General features: G+C 38.1%; 1 long non-coding RNA gene across 1 annotated transcript in view; it reads left to right on the forward strand.

The window, feature by feature from the left end:
- The window catches only part of LOC144367224 (uncharacterized), a 70,850-nt gene extending 55,205 nt beyond the window's left edge, over nt 1-15,645 (forward strand). The window contains exons 2-3 of the long non-coding RNA XR_013426553.1: nt 13,738-13,780; nt 15,090-15,645. This is a non-coding gene — a long non-coding RNA (uncharacterized LOC144367224). The remainder of the gene's footprint in view (nt 1-13,737; nt 13,781-15,089) is intronic.
- The last annotated feature ends 9,942 nt before the right edge of the window (nt 15,646-25,587 follow it).

Below are 25,587 nucleotides of genomic sequence, written 5' to 3' on the forward strand. Positions count from 1 at the left end.
AAATATGTTTTAATTGGTTATACATGACAGCAGAATGCATTTTGTTTCACTGTACACAAATGGAGCACAGCTTTTCATTTCTCTGGTTGTACATGATGTAGGGTCACACCCTTTGTACAAACCTAGGTATATGTAGGGTAATAATGTCCTTCTCATTCCACCATCTTTCCTACCCTTATGCCCCCTCCCCACCTCTTCTCCCCTTTTCCCAATACAAAATTCCTCCATTCTTCCAATGCCCCCTCTCTCTGTTATGGATCAGCATCCACTTATCAGAGAAAACATTTAGTCTTTGGTTGTTTTGGAGGTGGGACTTGGGGTATTGGCTTACTTTGCTTAGCATGATATTATCATCCATTTACCTGAAAATGCCATGATTTTATTCTCTTTTAATGCTGAGTAGTATTTCCTTGTGTATATATATATATACCACAGTTTCTTTATCCATTCATCTATTGAAGGGCATATAGGTTGCTTCCACAGTTTAGCTAATGTGAATTAAGCTACTATAAAAATTGATGTGGCTGTGTCACTATAGCATGCTGATTTTAAAATTTTATTCATTTATTTATTATAATTAGTGTATATGACAGCAGAATGCATTTTGATTAATTGTACACAATTACAGAACAACTTTTCATTTCTCTGGTTGTACATGATTTTTAAGTTCTTTGGGTATAGACTGAGGAGTGGGATAGATGGGTCAAATGATGGTTCCATTCCAAGATTTCCAAGGACTCTACATACTGCTTTTCATATTGGCTGCACCAATTTTCAGTCCCACCACCAATGTATGAGTGTGCCTTTTTCCCCACATCCTCGCCAACACTTATTGTTGCTTGTGTTCTTAATAACTGTCGTTCTGACTGGAATGAGATAAAATCTTAGAGTAGTTTTGATTTGCATTTCTCTAATTACTAGAGATGTTGAGCATTTTTTCATATATTTGTTGATTGATTGCTTATCTTCTGAGAAGTACTGTTCAGTTCTTTAGCTCATTTGTTGATTGGGCTCTTTTTTTTTTTTTTTTGGTGGTGGTGGTGGTGGTTTGGTTTTTTGAGTTCTTTATATATCCTAGAAATTAGTGCTCTACCTAATGTGTGGGTAGCCCACTCTGTGGGCTCTCTCTTCATGTTATTGATTGTTTCCTTTGCTGAGAATAACTTTTTAGTTTGGGTTCATTCCATTTATTGATTCTTGATTTTATTTTTTGTGCTTTAGGAGTTTGGTTAAGGAAGTCAGGACCTAATCTGACATGGTGAAGATTTGAGCCTATATTTTCTTCTTTTAGGCACAGGGTCTCTGGTATAAGGTCTATGTCCTTGATCCACTTTGAGTTTAGTTTTGTGCATGGTGAGAGATAGTGATTTAATTTCATTTTGCTGCATATGGATTTCTAGTTTCCCCCAGCAACATTTGGTGAGGAGGCTATCTTTTTTCCAATGTATGTTTTCAGCACCTTTGTCTAGTACAAGATAACTGTATTTATGTGGATTTGTCTCTGTGTCTTCTATTCTGCACCATTGGTCTAGAGGTCTATTTTGGTGCCAATACCATGCTGTTTTTGTTGCTATAGCTTTGTAGTATAGCTTAAGGTCTGGTATAGTGATACCTCCTGCTTTACTCTTCTTGCTAAGGATTGCTTTGGCAATTCTGAGTCTCTAATTTTTCCAGATGAATTTCATGATTGCTTTTTTTTCTTTCTATGAGGAATGTTGTTGGTATTTTAATTGGAATTTGCATTAAATCGGTATAACGCTTTTGGTAGTATGGCCATTTTGACAATATTAATTCTTCCTATTCAAGACCCTGGGAGATTGTTCCGTTCCATCTTCTAAAGTCTTCTTCAATTTCTTTCTTTAGTGTTCTGCAGTTTTCCTTGTATAGGTCTTCTACCTCTTTGGTTAGATTGATTGTGGGTAGAGCATTTCTATGTGCCTAGGTGGAGTTTTCACTGTGGGGAGAACAATGCGCCAGGCCGGGTGGGCGTGGCTCCATTCCCTCTGCCTGCAGTTGGGTTTCATTGGCTTTTTCCCTCAGATCTCACTGTGTAAACTATTCAGGCAGCTGGCTGCAAGGACCTTCTTCCTTGGCAATATTTGCTGTGATCTCTCTCTCTTGTGTGTGTGTGTGTGTGTGTGTGTGTGTATCTATGATAATGATGGAGGAGATTGTTTCCCTAAGGTGTAAGATTAAGCATTACCCCAACTAGAAGGTTTGTGTCATAGTTCTCAATGTAACCGGAGCCTCTTGAGTCTGTGTGTCTCTAATTGTCCATTATGGAAACTCGGTGCCTTACCTCAGTTAGCCACTCACAGGAGTGGTGGGCTTGGATGTGCACCAGCTTCTGCTTAGCTATGTTGCCTACTGGACATATGGAGTTAAGGTTACAGATATTCAGACCATAGCAATGGAGTTGTAGAAATATCACCTATGATTAATGAGTACTGTAGGCAAACCATAAGGTTGAAAGATTTTTAATTGATCACATAGAATGTTTGCTAAATTTACCATTTAGAACCATGTAAGATGACAGGAGAGGAGAAGACCAGTTGAAAGTGTTGAGCCTTAATTGGGAGATGATAAAGTGTCTTAATAGTAAGGACTGCCTGTCAAGGTTGGGAGCTCCAGAGAACAGAAAAGAAGCCCTCAATTGTGCACAGGAGCAGACAAAGGACACCTAAAGCCCTCTTCATAGCAAACTGTCACTGCTGGACCCACAGGCCAGTTTGTGCCCCTCAGAGGAGGAGTGAATATTTTGAGACAACCCCTTCTGCAAGGACCAGCACAATGATCTGCTCCCACTTAAGATTCTTGAGAAGCCAATCTCTCTTTTCTTGTCTGTTTGGATCCCAGGAACTCTGCTTTGCTGAGACCTGTCCCACCACCCTTAGAGTTTCTCTAGACTTTTCAAAATTCTAAAGTCGGTTTTGCGTTCCTAGTAATTACAGATGGAAAGAAAGAAGGCGAAGGCTTTAGGGTTTATTTGTTCTTTGTTCCCCTAAAATAGCCAGGGGGCCAAATTCTCTCTTTTGGAAGCAAGGGAAAGCAACTTTAATTAAAATTTCAAAATGCAAACCTGACTTACTTTGATTGCTGCAATATTGTCTTCATACTTCGGATTCCTATGTCAACACTATCCCGGGACCTTCTCGTGACATTTCCTTGGCTTATAATTTGGAATCTTATGTATCCACCTAGTTATTACATATTACTCATTCATTCATTTAATTTAAAAACATAACATTTATTCCAGCAGCTGTTAATTACTGAGAGTAAATAGGTAAGTAAAACGCAATCCCTAGTATTAAGAAGGAAACTAACAGATAAACCATTAAGTAGCTGCAGGTGACAGAGGACATACGAATGATGTGTGTAGGATTAAAATGGAGGCAAAAGGAAAAAGGATTAGGTGCCATAGTTGAAATGACTTTGGGGTGAATTTAAAAGCACCCTAAATCAATCCTAATGCCATTCAGTCCAGACTATTGCACCAAGGTTCAGCCAGACTGACTTCCCATAACAAAGTCCCCTTTTCTCTCATAAAAGTCCCCTTGCTCTTTACAAAACAACAAAGAAATAATCACTCCAATGTGGGTGCTTATTTTTAGTGCAAGGCTTTAATTAATCACGATTTTTCTAATTGATCATGATGTCAAGCAAATGTCAGAAAACCTTTTAGCAGAATGGAAAGGAAAATTTCCATGGAAATGGAACCGAGAATTTGTATGAGATTGAAAGCCATAAAGAGGAAGCTTAGCTCTGAGCTTTCTGTGTGCTTTGGCTTCATCAATTTGAGAATGAGGATGCTTCACTGCTTTTTGGAAGCAGAAACAAAACCCTCACGTGCTACTTGCATTTTAAGAAACTGGCATTCAACGTGTTTTGGGGAATTGACATATGGCTTCCTTTTTGGCATCTCAGCAGCTGTGCCTCTAAGGGTTGTCTGGAGATGTAGACAGTCACAGTGGTTTTACTGCAGTAAAGTATCGATGAGCCGTGTTACAGGTTATGAGGTTATTGGTTAGAGAAGAGAAAATCATGCTCTGAGCTTGAGAAGGGAGTCATATTTTCAGCCATCTAATGCAATTGTCCTCACCATATTCCCTGAGTTCATGAGAGCTTTTGGAAAGAGAAAACCAACAGCTATATGGCTATCAGTGACCCAATAACAAAATGTTTTAAATCAAGAGTAAATTCATCTCAAATTTTTTTCTCACTGCCTCTCAACTGCTATATTTCCTAAAAAGAAATATTGGTGGCTCATTTAAAGAAGACTTTGGTACGGAAATTTATTACTATTATTAAAATGCTGTTATCTCATGTGAGACAAAAGGCATAAGTTTGTATTATCCTTGTTTAGTGAGTGACGAATTGAGGAGCAAATAAAATTAGGTGGTTTGTACAGTCTCAGACAGCTGGCATGGGGCAGAACCCAGACTCGAATACATCAGCTCCACGTGGTTTCCATTATACCACTCTACAGTTGTGCCAAGAATATTCTAGGCTTCTTGAAAACAATGATTATTTTTAGCATTTGTGTTTCTTGTTGTGCCAAGTACCATCCCGGGGGTGGATGGTGTGTTTCCTCAATTTATGGCACTACTCTCTGGAGATGTATAGGTTACTACACCAAACAAAAGCTAAAAGACAAAACTACAAAAACCCACTGTCTCGCATCTTGTTGTCTCAGAATAAAGTGCTGTAAATAACTGTGAATGGTCTAGATATTTTTATGGTTTTGACTGACACATAATATTTGTATTTTTTATGAGTACAGGCAACAGAAACAAAAAAATGATGAGACTCCATCAGACTCAGAAGCTTCTGTACAGCAAAGCAATTAATCAAAAGAGCAAGAGACAACTTACAGTATGAGGAAAATTATTTGCAAACTGTGTATCTGACAAAGTTAATGTCCAGAATATATAAGGAATTCAAACAATTCAATAGCAAAAAACAAAATACCTGATTTTTAAAAATGGGCTAAAGATATGAATACACTTTTTTCAAAAGAAAACATAGAGAACTCTCTGATATTTACCTTGCTTCTCTGCCATAGCTTCATGGAGGCTGGTGGAAGACAGAGATTGTGTAGAGCAGTACCAGTGGGCACAGTACCAGTATTTTTCATGTGAATGTCCAAAGTCTCAATGCCTATAAGCTGCTACCAAGAAGACTAGGTTACCCCTGTTTAGGTAGTAGTTTGCATGAAAGGAAAGGACCCAGAAACACAGATAACCTGAATCTTTTATAGCAGGCAGTAAACAATAACTCCAGAACAAAGCTCTTCAGTACATGAACATCCTTGGAAGGAAAGTATAGAATAAAAGCTGAGAAAAGGTGTGTGTGTGTGTGTGTGTGAGTGTGTGTGGTGGCTATAGCTCAATGGTAGGTGCTTAGCTAATGAGTTCAATGCCCTAGGTTTGATCCCCAGCACAGCAAAACAAACAAAACAGTAAAAAAGCCAAACCAAAACAACAAGAGACAAAGAAAAGATCTGCATACACACGCACACACACACACACACACACACACACACACACAAAAAAACCTCATGGAGAATGATCTTCTGGTCTTCCAACACCTCCCCACTAACTTGGTTAGATGATAATAGATGTATCTTAATACAAATTCTTATAAAATTCTAATGTTTCATTGATGCTATATTTTGCAATTATTTTTAATAAAGTGTTAGCACAATTATTTGTTGAATTTCTGTCTTTTTCTCCAGGATTTAAGTACCATGCTATGAAGACTGTGTTTGTTTTGTATCCTGAACACCTAACTCTTTGCAAAGCCCACATGAGCTTTTCCATAGGGGCATGATGAAGACTTTGAAGAAACAATGCTGGGACCTCCCTAATGACTTGGAGCCTTCTCCAGGAAGCCTCCTAGCATGGTATCACTTCCAAGTTGCGATTATGTATTCCCTTCTCTGACTTGCTTTCTAGTCTTTAAACTTCTTTGTTGTGTGTGGTATGAACTGACCAATACAATCAATAAGTTATAGGTATAGGTTATAGACTATAGGAATAAGATTTTGATAAGTAAGACAAGGTATAATACAATAAGTTACTAGTACTGGATATGTAAAGCAATTGCTGTGGCAAAACTTCCTGATCACTTGTTATAGTTCCCTCCTTGCTGCAGTAGCAAGAATGGAGTCACTATGAGCAAACAGGTGTGGCCATAGGGACTCCATCTTAGCTGTTCTGGATTCCACCTTAGTTTTTCTGTTATCGCCCCTGAGAAGAGATGGCTGCAGGACCTATTTCTGAGAAAACAAAATGAAAGCTATTTTCTGCTAAATTATATATATATATATATATATATATATATATATATATATATATATATATATAGAGAGAGAGAGAGAGAGAGAGAGAGAGAGAGAGAGAGAGAGAGAGAGAGAGAGAGAGAGAGAGAGAGAGAGAGAGAGAGTATCTTCTGTACTTTGTACACAAAAGGTACTCAACCAAGGATATGGTGGTCTTGGTGACCCCAAGACTTTGAAGTAGATTCTTGTCCCTGCTAACCACCTGCTCGAACCTGGGATACAGTTGTCTAACACCTGCTTAAACCCAAGATGTGGTTGCTCTGCTAACTACTATTTTAGCTTCTATGATTGACTTGCTTGCATGACGCTAAGGAAAGTTCCTGAGCTGTGGTTTTTGTCCCTAAATTCCCAAGATACAGGCCAAGAAATTGCTGTTTTCCCACAGAGCAGAAGTCTCTATGGGTGACAGTCCCTGTCCAGGTAAATAAAGTTATCTAATTTGTTTTAAATTCAGTCTTTTGAGTGTTCTGTGAGCGGCTCCCTATAACATCTTCATTGCAGATGGGTTGTTTCTTCCCCGGTGCTAGAACAATACCTTGCACTGAGTTGCAGCTTAATGAACTTGTGTTTTTTAATTCTAGAGACCTAAAACTCCACATTAAGACAGTCAATACAGCAAATTGCTCTCACAGATGATTTTCTAATGCTTTGTTGGAAAAGGAATAAATGATTAAAAAAATTTAAAATTATGCCATTTTGATTCAATATTTTTTCCATATTTAAACAAAGTAGAGTAGGTGGCTTATTTGATACTTTGACAGTCGTGATTATTTTGAGATTATCAAGCCTTTATTGAATAAATGCGATCAACAGCTCATGCTGTTCTAATTTTCTTAGGTATCCGAAATTTTGGTGTACAAATCATCACTGCGTTGTTTAGAATATAAAATTCAGATAGTTCTTATTTTAATGGGTAGCAGCAAAGCTTGTGGAAGGTGCCTGAGTTTGGGATCAGAAACATGAAAATTTCAATCCTGGCTTGCTCATTATGAATTCAAATAAGGTACTATGTCTCTCATTTTCTCAACTCAAAACTAGGGATATTATAACTCTTTTACTGTGCTAGGGAATTTGCCATTTGTATTGGAAACACGATATTTTATTTTTAAATTTTGGGACGAGGGCTGGGGATGTGGCTCAAGCGGTAGCGCACTCGCCTGGCATGCGTGCGGCCCGGGTTCGATCCTCAGCACCACATACAAACAAAGATGTTGTGTCCGCCGAGAACTAAAAAATAAATATTAAAAAATTCTCTCTTTCTCTCTCTCTCTCTCTCTCTCTCTCTCTCTCTCTCTCTCTCTCTCTCTCAAAAAAAAAAAAATGGGGGGACGATTCTTTTTTTCATGAGTTTTGGGATGTGTCAAAGACCTCCTTCCCCTTGAAACCTGGAGATGACCTCTGTATGAGGGCTCAGGCATGCAACGAAGAATCTTCCAGCCAGATTCACCCACTCTCGTTTCTAACCAGAAGCTCATGACACAATGCTAGCGCTTACTCTGTCCAGCTTTCTGTCAACATGAGCTGTAGCCATGAATGTGAGTCTTGGGGTTTGGCCTGGAAACAGCAGCAGGGTCCAAGTCTTGATGGTGGCACAATCTTCGCTTCATATCACTTTTGTTCACGATTTGGGGCATTGTTCCTGGAGACGGCCTCCTGTCTGGTTCTCCGTCATTCCCATAATTCTGGGGATTACCTGATACCCATCTTCTCTTTTCATACCTTATCAGTCACAGTCAACTTCTGTTGCTTGAATCTCAAAACCTCAAGTGATATAGGACTCAACAGATGTTATGCTCTAGCATACAGATGTGCAGTGGGTTTGCAAAAGCCAGGAAGTTGAGACCCAGGCTGGATTAGGAGGTTTCCAGCAAGTCTGAACTTGAGCTTTAATGAGCTTTGGATGTTAAGGGCACTGTGCACAATTATTTCAGGAAGGTGAGGAGAGGCAGTCTTCTGTAATTCAGACAAACACATTTGTTGCTTTTGTTTTCTGGCTTTGTTCTATCAGGCATTTGGATTGACTGATTGCTGAGAATCAACTCTGTACCACTTATTTGCCAGGAGTGTGAGCAAAGGGTGTTCTATAGTATAAAATATAAATATATTTTATAGTATAAAATACTGTTCTTCAAAAGGAAGGATGTAGGCACTTTGGAATTGGAAGACCCATAAGTTACTCCATTGAAATTTAAGTACTTCAAAAAAGCCCTCAAATTGCAAAACGTTGTTATTATTATGGCATTATTTCATCCTGATGCATTTATGGGTGGAAGTGTTTAGGTTCTCTGATCATAGATATTAAAACTTTATGTGTAGAGTTAGACTTTAATTTTGCTTTAAGAGACTTCCAAAAACTTTCTAACATTACAAAGAATAATAAACTATAAAACAAAATTTTATACAATTTAGTTTTAGAGAAATAGATTCATAGGAAATGAGGGGTAATGTGTCCTTTAGAGTGCTGGGCTTAAGAGTCCTGAGGCTCTAGATTTTTCTCCCCTAACTTGTCTACCCCACACCTCTTGATTAACAGTAGTATGTTTATACCCTCTTGGCCTCAGCTTCTCCAGCTGAGGAGTGTAATAATAGTTGCTTCACAGGGTAGTTGTGAGGACATTATATCTGAGATCACATTTAAGACAGGCCCTGCATAGAGATTGACACAAGAGAATCTTAAAGAAAGTGGATTACTTCTTTTAAAAATAGACTTTATTTTTTTAGAGCAGTTTTAAGTTCACAGTAAAACTGAACAGAAATTATAGAGTTCCCATATATCTTCTGCCCCCACACATATGCAACCTCTTCAACTATCAGCATTCAGCATCACAGTGGTATATTTCTTATAAGTGTTATATCTAAATTGACTCATTATTATTAACCTAAGTCCATAGTTTACATTTGGGATTCACTCATTTTTAAAAAATTATTACAGTTGTCGATAGACCTTTATTTATTTATACACGGTGCTGAGAATCAAACCCAGTGCCTTACACATGCCAGGCAAGTGTGCTACTGCTGAGCCCCAGCCAGCCCCAGCCCAACTCTCTCTTTTTTTTAAGAACAAAAAGTTTTATTTAAAGGATAAAAGGAGGAGGAGGGAGGGAGAGAGATAGAGAGAAAGAGAGAGAGACTGCTTTACACAGGTGGGGAGTCCAAAACTGGTGCCCCTGGGATTCACTCTTGATGTAGTGCTTTCTATGGGATTGTAAAAATGTATAATAAGATGTATTAATATAATAATATATAATAATTAATATGATATAATAATAGATATAATAATTAATATAATAATATACCTTTATAGTATCATACTCAATAGTTTCACAGCCCTAAAAATCTCCTATGTTCTGCCTATTTAATCCCTTCTTATCCACTGACCCTTAACAATCACTCATCTTTTTTTTTTTTTTTTTTTGAGAAGTGTCTCTACCTGGCTCCAGGCACAGTCATTTCTTTTTTCTTTCTTGAGAGAGAGAGAGAGAGAGAAAGAGAGAGAGAAATTTTTAATATTTAGTTTTTTTAGTTTTCGGTGGACACATCTTTATTTTATTTTTATGTGGTGCTGAGGATCAAACCCAGCCCCCTGCACATGCCAGTTGAGCATGTTACCACTTGAGCCACATCCCTATCCCCAATCACTCATCTTTTTACTGTGTATGTAGTTTTGCTTTGTCCAGAATGTCATGTAGTTGGAATCATAGAACACATAATGTTTTCATATTGTAATATGCATTTAAGATTATTCCATATATTTCATAAGTTGAGAGCTCAATGATTCTTCTTCTCCTTCTTTTTTTGCACAGCACTTGGCATTGAACTCAGGGGCTTTCTACCACTGAGCTCCATCTCCATCCTTTTTCATGTTCTTATTTTGATACCGAGTGTTGCTTAGGTATGAAGGCTGGCCTCAAACTTGTGATTCTCCTGCCTTGATCTCTGGAGTAGCTGGGATTACAGGTGTGTGCTACTATGCCTGGGTAGCTCACTTCTTTTTTAATGATGCATAATATTCCATTGTCTAGTTGTACTATATTTTATTTATACACTCATCTACCATAGGACATCTTGGTTGCTTCTGAGTGAGTCAGTTTTCCATCATTGTGACCAAAATACCTGACAAGAACCACTTAAGAGGAGTAAAAGTTTATTTAGAACCAACAGTTTCAGAGGTCTCAGTCCATGGTCTGCCAACTCCATTGCTCTGGGCCCAAGGTGAGGCAGAATATCATGGTGGAAGTGCATGGTGGAAATATGCTGCTAGCTCATGGCAACCAGGAAGCAGGGAGAGAGAAAGGAATTGGAAGCAAGATAAAATCCCCAAGGACATGCCCCCAGTTGCCTATTTCCTCCAGTCATGCCCTACCTACCTATAGTTATCACTCAACAGTCCATTCTAATTATTATTCTATAAAATGGATTAATCCACTGATGAGTTTACAGCTCCTGTAGTCCATTTCTCCTCACCTTTAAATATTCCTGCACTGCCTGAGCCATGAGATTTTGGGGGAACATTAAAGATTCAAACCATAACAGCTTCTAGGTTTTGACAATTATAAATGAAGTTGATATAAATGCACATGTACAGGTTTTTGTGTAGACACAAGTTTCCAACTCATTTGGGTAAATACCCAGGAGCATGATTGCTGAATTGTATTGTAATATGTTTAAGATTCTATGTAGTTCTGTAAGAAACTCTCTTCTATAGTAGCTATATTATTTTGTATTCTCTCCAGTAGAAATGAGAGTTCCTATTGCTCCAGTGTTTGGTATTTTCAGTGTTTTGGATTAACCATCTTAATAAGCGCTAGTTGCTATGGTTTGGATATGGCTTTCATGAATGTGTCCTTTCATGGTTCATGTGCTGAAAGTTCGGTCCCCACTGTGTCTCAGAGGTTGAGAAAACCTTTAAGAGGTAGAGTCTAGTCAAAGAAGTTTAGGCCATTGGGGCCATGTCCTTGGGTGTGATTAATGTAGTATTTGTGGGATCTAGTTAGTTCCTGTGAGAACAAGCTGTTATAAAAAGAGCAGGCTTCTCCCCTGAATCTCTCTGGCTTCCTATCTTGTCTTACAATCCCTTTGTCTCATATGCACTTCTATCATGATACTATCTGTCATGAGACCCTCACCAGAGGCTGAATTAACAGGGCTACAAAATTGCAGACGTTTTCAATCTTCAAAACTGCGAGCCAGGTAAATCCCTTTTCTTTATATAGTGCCCAGCTTTAGGTATTTTGCTAGAGCAAATTGGAGGCATAATAAATAAAATAGTGGTATCTTACTGTTTTAGTTTATAATTCCCTAGTGACATTTGATGTTGAATCTCTTCTCATATGATTATTTATCACCTGTGTATCTTCTTTGGTGAGGTAACTGTTCAAGTTTTTCACCCATTTTTTTGATTGGGGTTTTTATTTTCTTTTTGTTGAGTTTTAAGAATTGTGTATTTTGGATAATCTTTTATCAGATTTGTATGTTGCAAATATCCTTCCCCAATCTGTGGCTGTCTTCTCATTATCTTGAGAGGGTTAAGTTGATATTGATTCTGAAACTATTCTAAAATTATCAAAGTGAGCTATAGACTGAGTACTTGATATGGTAAAAGGGAAAAAAATAGGTTCTTCTATAATGCAATTAATATAAAATCTAGAAAATTGTTCTTATTTTTGGTATTTGCTCATACTCTTGAAAAATGAGCTAAAAACAATTGTTCTAAATCTTTATTATGGAGAGGAATCTTTTTTCTTATAGGAGTGGTAGGATTGGGGTTGAAGGGAAAAAAATGCAGATTATAATGAATCGGGACTGCATAGACCTAAATTACTTTCTTTAGGAATAGGAGGGAAGGCAGATTGGAGAGCATGGGCAGACTGGAAGGAGGAACAATCCTTTATTTATGTCTTTATTTCTTTATTCTGAACAGCAGTATGAAAAAATGCAGAATAAATCACAACTCCTTTTCCTTCTCTTCTCCCATATGTATACAGGAACAATTTGTTACTGTTCTGCAGTGTGCAACGACCAAGTCTACACCTGCACATACATTAAGAAGGAGTTGCAGTTATGAGTTGAGAGTATTCAAGAACTGATAGTATTAAACAGCTGATAGAATCTTGGAAAACTGTTGCTTTGGAGTCTGAGAGACATGGGTGTTATGCTGAATGTCTTGAAACAGGGAACTTGCTGATGCTTTGATGTGGGGCCAGAACCATTCACAGGACTTATGATTGTGTACTGCTGGCTGGAAGCCTTAGCTTGACAAGAGCAGGCTTTCAGCCCCTCCTGCTAGACCACTAGGGTTGTTAGTGCTGTCCCCATCATTGAGAGACAGTTTTGTCACAGCAGTGCCTCAATGCACCCTTAAGTCATCATTTCTGTCTGTCACAATTTTACTCAGGCTATTTCAATTTTCTTGACAAAAATCTTGTCAGAACTGCTTAGTGAGGAATGGACTTCCCCATGTCCTTGCCTGGAATTCTGAAAAAAGCTAAAGTAGTTAAAGGACAGAAAGAGAAGTCTTGATTAACTTAACCCAGCACAAACCAAAGGTGTGCAGTTACCATCTTGGGTGGAAGTTCTGCAAAAGGCATTTGCCATTCAGTGATCCCCAACTCAACTTCCACAGTGTGCTCTGATCAAGTGCTGTCCTTTGCCTATGAAAGACGGGGATTCTCTGATGTCCCCTCTGAATCAGATCCCCCTTCAAAGGGCTTCAGGTATTCAGGGTCCTACCATTTTGGTTTTACTTCTAGCTGGTTGTTCAGGAAAAACATAGAGGCTTGAGGGGCTTGTTCAAGGACAGAGATGCTGCTTTTTTATGACAATAATACTGAACTTTATTGTCTTGTCTCCTCCTGGACAGTGTGTTTCCTCCTTTCCAACAGAGTTCCCAGATTGGCAGATCTGCTTCCATATAGAATATAAAGTTCAACTGGGCATTTGAAAAATTGTTATGAGATTGATTCTAATTCAGCTGCAAGAAGTTCTTATCTGTTTCTTCTTTTAGGTTGTACTGGTAGTTCCCCCAAAAGAGACAATAATGAGGAAGGAGTAATCTACAGACTTTGAAATTATGCAATCCTAGATTTGATTCCTCACTCTGCCTCTTAGAAGCTCTGTGGACTTGGGATTAGTTAATGTTGTTGAGCCTTGTTTTTTCATCTCAAAAGTGGGGATAATGTATTTCTATCTAGCAGGATTGCTTTGAGGGTTACATGAAATAATTATTGGGTATTATTGGTATGATGTGTGATAGTAATGATTCTACCATGTGTTTTATGTGTGTTTCATTCCAAAGGACATGGTGCCGAATTATATACTAAACAATTCAGCAATGCTGTTCAGTAAAAAGTTAATGAGACCTGTTAACTATTTTGTTTTTCAACTTTATGCTTTTGCAGAACAAGACAGATGAAAGAGATTAGGAGATGATTTTCATATCAGGTAAAATGAAAAGGACATTTTGTAGGATGCATTGAGACCTTATATGTAAAAAGATCTCAATTTTGCATGTTAGTTATGAACACACCTCAACCCTAAATAATCAAAGAAATGTTATGTTAATTATCATAAATGTAATATTCTTATTCTGACTGGCCCAGAAGATTCAGATGAATCTTGGCGCAAATTCTTGAACTTCCATTTAATAAAGGTTTTATTGAGTAGATATCCAATGGACACTAGAAACTGCTACTTCATGAAGAACATGGACCAGAGGTGGATACTGACTCTTGGGAAATTAATTTTAAGGGCACAATTGAAAACTTACAGGAACAACTAATTATACCCAATATCCTGTCATAAAATTTAGCTTTACTATGTCTCACATGTTCTTTTCTGACTTAAATAAGAACACTAATGATTTGGTTGTAATTGAAAATAATTTGAGTAAAAATACAGGGAAGAGACAGATACTTAACTTGATGACATAAAATTATGTCTGCAATGATCACTGGATGCATTGGTACATTATTATTTCTAATTCCAAAGAGAGTCATCCTACCCATAAATCATATTCCCAAATCTCATATTTTGTGAGATAGCAGGATTTCAATGGGAATGTCCATGATGCTTCCCAATTGGTTGGCAAACTTATTAATAAGAGACAATAGTTCTGTCTCACAATTTAGTAGCAAGTAACCTTGCATATCAGTGGAAAACATCTGCATTGGTTTAAATGTGTCTCTCAGAATTCATGTATTAGAAACTTAACCTCCCAATATTGGGGTATTGGGAGGTGGGGCCTAACAGAGATGTTTAAATTACGAGGACTCTGCCTTCATGAGTAGGTTAATGACATTAGGAAAAAAGTTTGCAGAATGGATTCACTCTCTTTGAGATCTTGCCTTTCTGCATTTACCATATGATCACACAGCAAGCCAGCTCTTTCCAGAAACCAGTACCTTCATCTTGGACTTCCTAGGCTCCAGAACTGGGAGCCAATAAATTTCTACTCAATATCAATTATCCAATCTCAAATATTTTGTTATAGCAACACAAAACAGACTAAAAAAACATCCTTTCCTAATATGCTGACTCTTTTAATAGGTCAGATCTAGGCCTAGATAATATTTAATTCTCCAGACTGCCACTTTAGCTTGTTGATTCTGCTAAGGGAGATTCACTTACAGTTCATTCTTGCTTGTTGATAGCCAAGCATGGTAATAGTAACTTTGGTAGTTAAAATCTACAATTGAAATCAAATAATATTTTGGCTGGCTATCACTTATAGAGTTTTCTTTGTGTTTTGCAGAGTGACTTGTGCCAGATTCACAGAAGGCTGGTGCCAATATTTGAGGAACAGAAATGGTAACAAGGCATACCATCTGTTGGCACAGATCTCGAAACACGGAAGAGGCTTGAGAGTGATTTCTAGTCCTACTTCACTACCTTTCATTTCTCATCCCCATCCTTTCAGAGAAATAATAACATTTATATGTCACAACAAAGGAAGACAGTGAGAAAGGAGACAATGACCACTGAACAATCAATTTCCAAATAGTAAAGTATTAACCAACAATTATTTACAGGCATGTGCTACATAATGGCATTTTGGGTCAACATGGAACCACATACACGAGGGTGACTTCTGAAGATTATAACGGAGCTGAACAATTCCAATTGCCTCTTTATATTGTAGCTATTGCAACATGGTGGTGAAATACAGTATTTGGGTGTTTGTGATGATGCTGATGTAAAACCTATTATCTAAAACTTATGTGCCAGTCATATAAAAGAATGGCACATAGGATCATGTAAAGTAAATAAAACTTGATAATGATAATAAATGACTATTATTGGTTTATATATTTACTGTTCTATACTTTTAATTTTTTTTAGAGTGAACTCCTTAAAAAAATAAGAATTTACTATAAAACAGTAGGTAATGTTATGCCAGCAATAGCCTCATGAATCTCATGTTTCCTGGGTTTCTCAACTGCATACAGTCTGCATCAGGTCACTGGCCCGTACCATCAAGGTTGGTATAAGTCCACTCTGTGATGCTTAAACAATGATGAAGTCACCTTGTGATGCACTTCTCATAATATATCCCTGTGGCTAAGCAATGCATGACTGTAAATTTTGGTGCTATATGCCAAATTTTGCCAACAATATTATATGGTATTTTCACATAAAAATATGGGAAACCAGCAACACTCAGATACTGTAAAATCCATGTGGGCCTAGGCATCATGGAAATGTGGGAGACAGAGAGCACTCCTGAGTCAGTGCAGCCTGAAAACAATCCTTTGACCTGTGTTTACATCCATGCTGAGAAGCCAGAGATCCGGGAGCTCCAGAGTCACTGCTCTTGGTATTCTGATGAATTGAGATGAACAAGTTTAATTGAATGTTTCAGTCCTCATGCTCTATTTGGTTCTTAAACATCCAGCTAGTCTTATTTTTGTTAGAATCTCAACCTAATTCAGAATTAAGAGTAATAAACTGGGCACCGTGGCGGCTCACACTTGTAATCCCAGTGGCTTGGGAGGCGGAGGCAGGAGGATTGTGAGTTCAAAGCCAGCCTCAGCAAAAGCGAGATGCTAAGCAACTCAGTGAGACCCTGTCTCTAAATAAAATACAAAACAGGGCTGGAGATGTGGCTCAGTACTTGAGTGCCTCTGAATTCAATCCCAAGTTACCTTACTGTACCCCCCGACCCCCAAAAAAGACTAGCCAGAAGTGAAATCTTAATAAAGAAGCCAAACCAAAAAAGTAACCATCTTGAAACCTAGAATTAAACTTGAGTTGAGCACCAAAAAGCAAAATACGTCCATGTCTAAATAACTTTAATTAGGAATCATGATGGCATTACTCTGGAAGTGAGGTATCCCTTTCTGTGAAATTTTTAACAATGGGAAGTTTTGAACATCTCAGACAATTTAGAAAGAATTTAGACATTAGTAATGTGAATAATGAAGAAACGGGAAGAACTGATTTATGAGAGAAGATGAAAAGATTTTTAACATGGATAGCTTGGCTAAGTAGAGAACATAGATCCTTTGATTAATAACTATGCATTCTTGAAGTGCATAAGTGCTAAGAAAAAAATCAGCTAGGTTTGGGGTGTGGAAACATGAATAATGAAATCAATTAAGAGCAGGAAAATTGGCTGAATGTAAAATGTAAAAATCTCTGATTTTTTTTCTGATGCATCTCTTGAATATTTTTAGCATTAAATATTTTCCAGTAAAATTGATAAATTCTTAATATTTTTCAATCTTAAAAATAAAATCAAAAGGATCAAAAACTCCAAATATATTTTTAAAAGATCCATTTGGGGTCTGGTTTTGTAACTCAGTGGTAGGGCTTGATGTCCTGGGTTGAATGTCCAGCACCAAAAAAGAAAACACAAGCAAATCAATAAAAACAAAATAAAAAACAAGGTGTGCATTTTGTTTCCAGGGGGCAAGTACAGGAAAGTAGTTGGATTTCAGGGTCTATGATCTTCAGGGCAACCTACCCTAAATCTAATGTAATTGCACCAAGAGCTACAGAAGTTGTTCTAGTTCTTGTCTGAGAAGTTGGTCTCAGGCCTCTGAGAGAGACAGAGGGAGATTACCAGGGCTTCAACACCCACTGGTTTAGGACAGCTTGAATGCACTTTGTCGCCTTTTATGAGACAGCTGGTTCCATTCAAAAGTTGGAAAAGTCTTGAGATAAAAAATATTAATGAGGACTCCAGTGTAGCTCAGTGGGAGAAGGCTTGCCTAGAATGTGAAAGGCCCTGTGTTCAATCCCAGCATCTCTCTCTCACACCCACACACCCACACACACACACCACTCATACACTGAAATAATGAAATGTGTTGGTGTGATTATTCTAGCTATTTGATAGATAAATCCAATGCTCCCACTGACTTGTTTACAGGGCCTGAGGAAATTGAGGGATCCCAGGCCAGATAGCACAACAGTTTAACACAGCTACTGGGATGTCAGTCAACCCAGCAAACCCAACAAAACTTGAGGTTCAGTGTAGCCATTTAGGGTTTCATTTCAGGCAAATGTCTAACCTCAGTTTCTACTTCTGTAAAATAGAGCAACACTTAGGATGCTTATGGAATAATATCAAAGATTATGTGTGTAGAGCTCAGCAGAGCACCTGCTTCATAATAAATGTTCAGTAAGTCTTAGTTCATTGTTATTTTTACTAACCTGCACTCTCCTGGGATTGAATTCTCCATTACTGAGGTCACACATCTCCTTCTACAGGTGAGGGCCGGTAGGGGCCATTATAGGGAAAGATGAGGGAAAGATGTTCTCTTCAGACCATGACAGTAAGTGAGCTATTTCACATTATAATATATTATAATAGACCCTCTGAAGTTTAAACTAATATCTGAACAATCTAATATATCAAAATTATAGTATTCTGCAACAATTCATTTTTTAGTATTTCATTATGTATAATAATAATTGCTTTGCTTATATCTCTTTTTTCCCCTGTTTTAATTTTCTAGTTGTATTTCAATCATCTGTTACCAATTTTTAAAATTCAAGTTTATATTACTACTATGGTTTTATAGTTCCTGATCTCATTGTAAGTTACCTCAAATCTTTTGTAGAAAAAGTCAGAATACAAGTGAATAAATGAACCACAAATAGCTGAAAATTATAAAACATTATAAAAAAGTATACATTGTTTAGGCATTAAAGCATGGAGAAATATATGTCAATGCGAAAATAGCAAACTTGGGATGCTGATTCTCCTTGGGAGAAAGGAAAGGGAGTTTGGAAAGGAAAACCCAGAGCTCTCTTGGTAATATTTTGAATGGATCTCGGGAAATCAGTAAAGTATAGGCTTATATAAATGACACAATTTCCACTCTGCATGATCCTGGGAAACGTACTGTACAGATTGACTAAAGAGACTGGTGATAAATCTGAAGGTGAAGAGAACTCTCAAACACAGGAGGCTTCTACATTTGTTGTTCGTGACTTGGTTCTCTGTGCTTCAGCTTGTACCTTCTGATAGAGCTAATGTTCCTCGCTGGTATGAATATTTTCTGTCATTATTTTATTTTCTGGGAACTCATTGTACATACAGGGTTCTATTAACAGCTTTGACATCTAAAGTTCTTAACACCAAATGCTTAACAAGCACCAGCTAATCCAATCACTATTTCAACTTCATTATTCTCTCCTCCTAAAATCTTCGTGGATTCTACACTCAAAAATCAGAACAGAATCTAAGTAAATAGAACATCCATCCTATCCCGGAAGGATACTCCAACAGAGATGTTAAGAGATGGATTTTTAGGCATAGGACTTGGATGAGTTGTTCTGCTGGGGTTAATTGTTGCAATGACACATTCTGAGTTAGGAATGTCTAGGAAAGAAAAAATTGGAGCTGGAAATTGGAAAATAAGGATCCTGAGGGAAGCTGATATAAAAGCCATCAGGAGGACAAGGAGCTAACATCTGTTAGCTGGGCTCAGTTCAATACATGAGTAAGGAATTAAGTTTGGTAAACCAATAAGTGAGGTGAAGACAGTGAATAAGGAAACTGAGGCTGAAAACAGAAGATACATATTCCTGGTCACACAGTAATTGGCAGAGCTGGCCTCAAATCTTGGTCTGTTGTACACCAGAGATCCTGTCCTCTTCCTCTAGGATATGAAGTTATGCACAAATTTTATGTAACTCACTCAAATGTGCCAATATGAAAATTATTTCACATGTCTATAAAAATGTGAATTCTATCCCAAACCCCCATTGTTTCCAATGCTAATATTTTAAATTAGTCACTACCAGAGACATTTGTCAGTGGTCTGTCATTGAAGTTGTTTGAACTTGTCATTTCCTAGGAAAAGACACATGGTGGAGGAGGGATGTTGATATTATGATGTGGATTTGTCCTGGTGACTAGCTATGGTCCATTCATTTGACCCTCAGGCTGTCCTCCACCTTAACAGTATTTGGCATTTCATCAACATCCTCAGCTGCACCTCAGCTGGACAGGCCACATCACCTTGCCACCTCTGCACCAGCACTCTGTCTTTTTGTTAACTGCTATGCCCATTCCAACACCTTTGCATGCTCTCTCACTACTTTGGGGGCTAAAGAATTTTCTGTGTTGTCCCCAGGTCTCTTCTTTTCTACTTTATAATGGTCACATCCCCACAGCCAATGGCATTTCAGACTTCACCTGAAAATCGATACCTGGATCCTCTCAATCCTGGATCCAAACACAGGTCTAAAGTTGTTTTGGATTCTCCGTGGGGACTGAGCCTGAACCTTCCCACCTCTCTCATAAATGGTTAACTTTCTCGGGTAGTATGGATTTTGTTTTCTCTGAGATCTTTTACCCCTTAACTCACAATATTATCTATCCAGACTGGTGTAGGGGTGGAGAACAGAATCAGGCTGATGACATCTGCTTCCTAATCCTTCCATCTTATTTGTGGATCTGATAACAAATCGTCCAGTTATTTCTTTATGAAACTCCCTCTAGAGCAAAACAACCTCTGGGCTCCCAGTGTAAGTGGAGGAAGTTCACTTCTTAGGGGGGAATGGATGAAACAACAAGTGAGTGCTTGCATATCATTTTCCAAATTGAAGAAATAATTACACCTTGTTAGAGGCATCCTTTCGGGGGGAAATCCCAAGGATTTGTAATGCTTTGTAGGAGTTGCTGGTGTTGAAAATTTGCCTAAATACCATAAGTTCAGCAAAAGTTACTTAATTTGCTCTTCTGCTATTACTTCAGGAACCCTGACATTTAAGGCATATGAAAGGGAATAATTACATAAGTTATAAAATTAACAAGTACTGTGGCAGTTGTGAAATACCTGAGCCAAGTTGATCTTACTGCGGGTGTTGGAAATTCAAGGGTAAGAAATATCTGGCACTGACAGGGGATGCTGAATTGTGTGGGCTTGTGCAACTTACACTATCAGGCATCCTGGATGCACAAGAAAAATCCCTGTTATGGCAATCCTCAAGGAATTTTCCAGATTCTTTCACTCACGTTAAAATGGTTTTATCTTAGATTCTTTCCCCATCTCCACTTTTTTTTTACTTCTATTTTATTTTATTTTTTTTATTGGTTGTTCACAACATTATACAGCTCTTGAAATATCATATTTCATACATTAGATTCAAGTGGGTTATGAACTCCAAATTTTTACCCCAAATGCAGATTGCAGAATCACGTCGGTTACACATCCACAATTTTACATGATGCCCTATTAGTAACTGTTGTATTCTGCTACCTTTCCTATCCTCTACTATCCCCCCTCCTCTCCCCTCCCATCTTCTCTCTCTACCCCCTCTACTGTAATTCATTTCTCCTCTTGTTTATTTTCCCATTCCCCTCACAACCTCTTATATGTAATTTTGTATAGCAATGAGGGTCTTCCTTCATTTCCATCCAATTTCCCTTTTCTCTCCCTTTCCCTCCTATCTCATGTCTCTGTTTACATCTCCACTTAGAAGCAGAAGCTAAATATTTGTCTTGACTTTTCCATCCCCATTATTACTATAGTTCAGACCCTAATCATCTCTTGCCTAAGATAGTAACAGAGCCACCTTATTCTTCCTAGGTCACTCAGTCCATCTTTATTCACACCAGATATTCTTTTTTTAGGGGGTGGGTGGGTGGTGGTACAAGGGATTGAACTCAGAGATACTCAACACTGAACCACATGCCCAGCCCTATTTTGTATTTTATTTAGAGACAGGGTCTCATTGAGTTGCTTAGGGCCTCAGACTGGCTTTGAATTCACAATCCTCCTGCCTCAGCCTCCAGAGCCGCTTAGATTACAGGCATACCACTGCGCCCAGCTCAGGTATTTGTTAGAAGACACAAACCTGATATTCAATGCCTATGTTAGAAGTTTTGATACCTCTCTACCATTTACAGAACCAGATACCAATCTTCAAGGCATCCCAGGCATTTTTTTCTGTGTGTGAAACCTATGTCAGCAGGCACAGATGTGTTCATTTATTTACTCACTTAATAGATATTTCTTGAATGCTTCATACATATATAAATGGGCATAGTTTTGGTCCAGGTAGGTGTAGGGGCACGATTGAGGGGTTGACAGACATGAGAAAAACAGGGAAAGAAACTATTATACATGCTCTAATGGGAATATGCAAAAGATATAATTGGAACTATCGACCAAGTCCTTCCAGGAAAGCTGGGAAGGCTCATCTTCCGTTACTCACTTTCCTTCTCCATTTTCCCCCTTTAAGTCACCTATTCCACAGCTGCTCTTCCCCTTCTGCTGGATTATGAGTTTTTTTTTCTTTGTATTCCCAGGGTTGCTGAACACAATACTCAGCACATGATAGCATGCAATGAACCTTGGGAAAATTAGGACATTTTACTGAATTTGGCCTGAAATAAGCTGAGGTTTATATTTATATTTGCTATTGAGGGATATCCATTGTAATAATTGACATTTATTAGTGATAAATAATATGCTTATTATTTTCCTAAGACACCCTTGGATTTTGCCTTAGTATTTTTGTTTAACCACCAGTGGAAGTCATGCATAATTTACTCACTCATGCTTACACTCAAGATTTTACACAAAGCATTTTTGAGAAATGAGATTCTGAGCCAGGCACAGTGGTGCATGCCTGTAATCCCAGTGGCTCTGGAGACTGAGGCAGGAGGATCAAGAGTTCAAAGCCAGCCTCAGCAAAAGTGAGGTGCTAAGCAACTTAGTGAGACTCTTGTCTCTAAATAAAATACAAAACAGGTCTGGAAATGTGGCTCAATGGTGGAATGCCCTGATTTCAATCCCCAGTATCAAAAAAAAAAAAAAAAGAAGAAGAAGAAGAAGAAATGGAATCCTGACTGATGTTCATAGAAGGGAATGCTACCTGATATTAGGAATAAATTTATGATATTGAGCTAATGTTGTGACAAAAACATGGAAGAGCTGAGTGAAGACATGAGAGTGGTCATAGAAATTCTCATGGGGAAGGTAAACTTCAAGTTTGATTTCTAAAGAAAGAACAGGTAGAGACTGATGGGAGCAAGGAGAAAAATATCCCAGGAGAAGCAACCCAGGAGACAAAGATGAGGACTGTGTATAAGGCAGAAGAAAGATACAGGTTAGATTCTACATAGGAGAAAATTTAGCCTTTAAAAAATTCTTGGGTCAGGTGCAGTGGTGCATACTTGCAATCCCAGCAGCTCAGGAGGCTGAGGCAGGAGGATTGCAAGTTCAAAGCCAGCCTCAGCAATTTAGGGAGGCCCTGAGCAAATTAGCAAGATCCTGACTCAAAATAAAAAATAAAAAAGGCTGGGTTCAATCCCTGGAACAACAACAACACAAAAATTCTCGGTATTTTGCTTACATTTATTTTATAGAGATTCTACTGTGTGCTTATAGAGCATTTGTTCCACAGTTCTTTGATTGTCTGGATTCATGAGGAAGTCAAAAAAAAAATGCAAGAAATTTGAAGTCAAGGGTAGAATGATGTGAAGCTTACATGAAATGAGTTTTTAAATAATAACGTGTCTTATTTTGAAGCAGAGTTTTAATATAAGATGGGGCATTAGTCATCCTTTTGTCACTATAATAAAATACCTGTGACAGGATACTTAGTAAAGAAGTTTATTCAACTCAGGGTTTTGCAGTTTAAGCACATGATGCCTGCACTGGTTCTGATATCTCTTGGCTGCATCCCATCTTGGTGGATGGTATGACCAGAATGCAAGCAGGACTACATGGCCTTATTTGACCGGACACAGACCAGGTGGGACCAGGCTCAGCTTTCATAAGAACCACCAAGGGGTCTCATGAAAATCACCTTAATCCTGTCCAAAGGGCAGTGACTTCAACTAGTCTAAGAACCTTCCACTAGATCCTGAATCTCCCACACCATCACTTTGGATTCCAGCCCCCATGAATGAATCTTGAGGGACAAAGCACCCCCCAAGCATAGCAGATGATATAGTGGATTATCATTAATGTCTGTCCAACTGCCCTCCTTCTGTCTAGAATATCTTCCCTTTCCTTTTAGAAATGTCCCCAATCTCCACTTGTACTGTGTGTTCCTGGTAGAAGTCTCACATCATAGTAACCTACCTGTCTGGGCCTAGGCGTAGGCAGGGGACACAAGCTGAGCCAGTCCATTCTAGGGTCTTCCCAAAGTGGACTAAGGGAAGAGATGTAATAAAAGCAAAGCTTGAAATATAAAGCCCAGCGCAGTAAGCTGACATGTTTCTGACTCTCTACGCAAGGAAAGGCTGAGTGAAGGAAGCTAGACCTCAAGAGGGAAGCCAACCCAAGAGACTAGGAAACATCCTAGTTATGTTTAGGTTCCACCCCTGTTTTCTCTAAATCTAACTGAAGCCTGGTGCTCTCTGCAGAGGACTAGTTGGCCAAATAATACTCCCTTGGGTCACCAATATTAAGTTAGGTTTATATTGTTTGCACAGAAACTGGTCTGGTGAATTTAATGACTTCAAGTCCACAGACCAATAAAAGGGACTATATGTTATTATGAGGAGGCTCTAATGAGAACAAACCAATTTTTGTTTTCCATTATTATCAATATTCTGACTCAACTGTGCCCAACTAGTATTAAATTAGTCCCGTTTAGAACACAACTCTTCTTCAATCTCTGGAAATGGAGGGTCATTAAGAGTTGTCTTCTCCTTTTTGTGATCAAATCTTATCCCACTGTGTATATATATTATTTCGTCAATAGACATCTTGGTTGATTCCATATCCTGGCTATTGTGAATAGTGGTGCAATGAACATGGGAATGTAGGTATCTCTTTGGCTTATTGATTTCATTTCCTTTGGCTATACACCTACTGGTGGTATCGCTGAATTGTAGGGAAGTTCTATTTTTCAATAAAAGCCTTTATGCTCTTTCCCATGATAGCTGTTCTAATTTAGTTTTCCACCAACAGTATCAGGGCTTCCTGAGGGACCAACTATGTGAAGTAATGCATAAGTTAATTAGCCTGATAAAGCATTCCACAAAGTGTATGTACTTCAAATTGCCATGTGGTACATGGTAAACATGCATACTTTCATTTGTCAATTTAAAAAACAAAAAAAAAGAAGAAGAAGAAGAAGAAGAAGAGTTGTCTTTTTCCACTAGGTCTGAATATTAGCTTTCTCAGTGTAGGGGAAAAAGGTATTGGAGTGCAGGGAAGAAAATCTGTTTCCTGGCAACACAGAGTCCAATAGGCTCTTGTTGCTTTAGGTGCATCTGATAGTCAACTGGGGGACAAATGGGCCCCTGCAGTGGCCAGATTGTTTTCATGTTGTATTTGTTTTCTTTTGGAAAAGGTTGAGCCCTCTACTTTGTTTTGTGATGTCTAGGGGTACTGTGTTTATGTGGTTTTTGGCAAGTTTGCTTGACCCTGAATTCCTCAAAGTGTTGTGCTCTGAGGCAACAGGATTTGTACTGAAGGCTCTTTTGAAAATACAAAAGGATTTTAGGGGGACCTTGATTGGTTAAGATATAATGACTTGTCAGAATGAATATGCTGTGACTGAAATAGTTTGGAGGAGAAGCAAAACATTTTAAAAAATTCAGTGTTAATAATACCATATAAGAAATCTAGTTGTCTTCCAATGAGCTCTCAACATTACCATCTTTATGCCAAACATTTATTTAGTAGGCAGAACATCTTGCCAAGATTTGGGGAGACCAAATATATATATATAATATATATTTATAGAGGATTACAATCTTGTACAGAAGTCAGGACACATATTGGTATACCAGAGTGTCCTCAGGCTAAATAGGAAATAAAGTTCACAAAGTA

This window comes from Ictidomys tridecemlineatus, chromosome 10 (assembly GCF_052094955.1).
Source record: "Ictidomys tridecemlineatus isolate mIctTri1 chromosome 10, mIctTri1.hap1, whole genome shotgun sequence".
In the NCBI taxonomy this organism is placed as follows: domain Eukaryota; kingdom Metazoa; phylum Chordata; class Mammalia; order Rodentia; family Sciuridae; genus Ictidomys; species Ictidomys tridecemlineatus.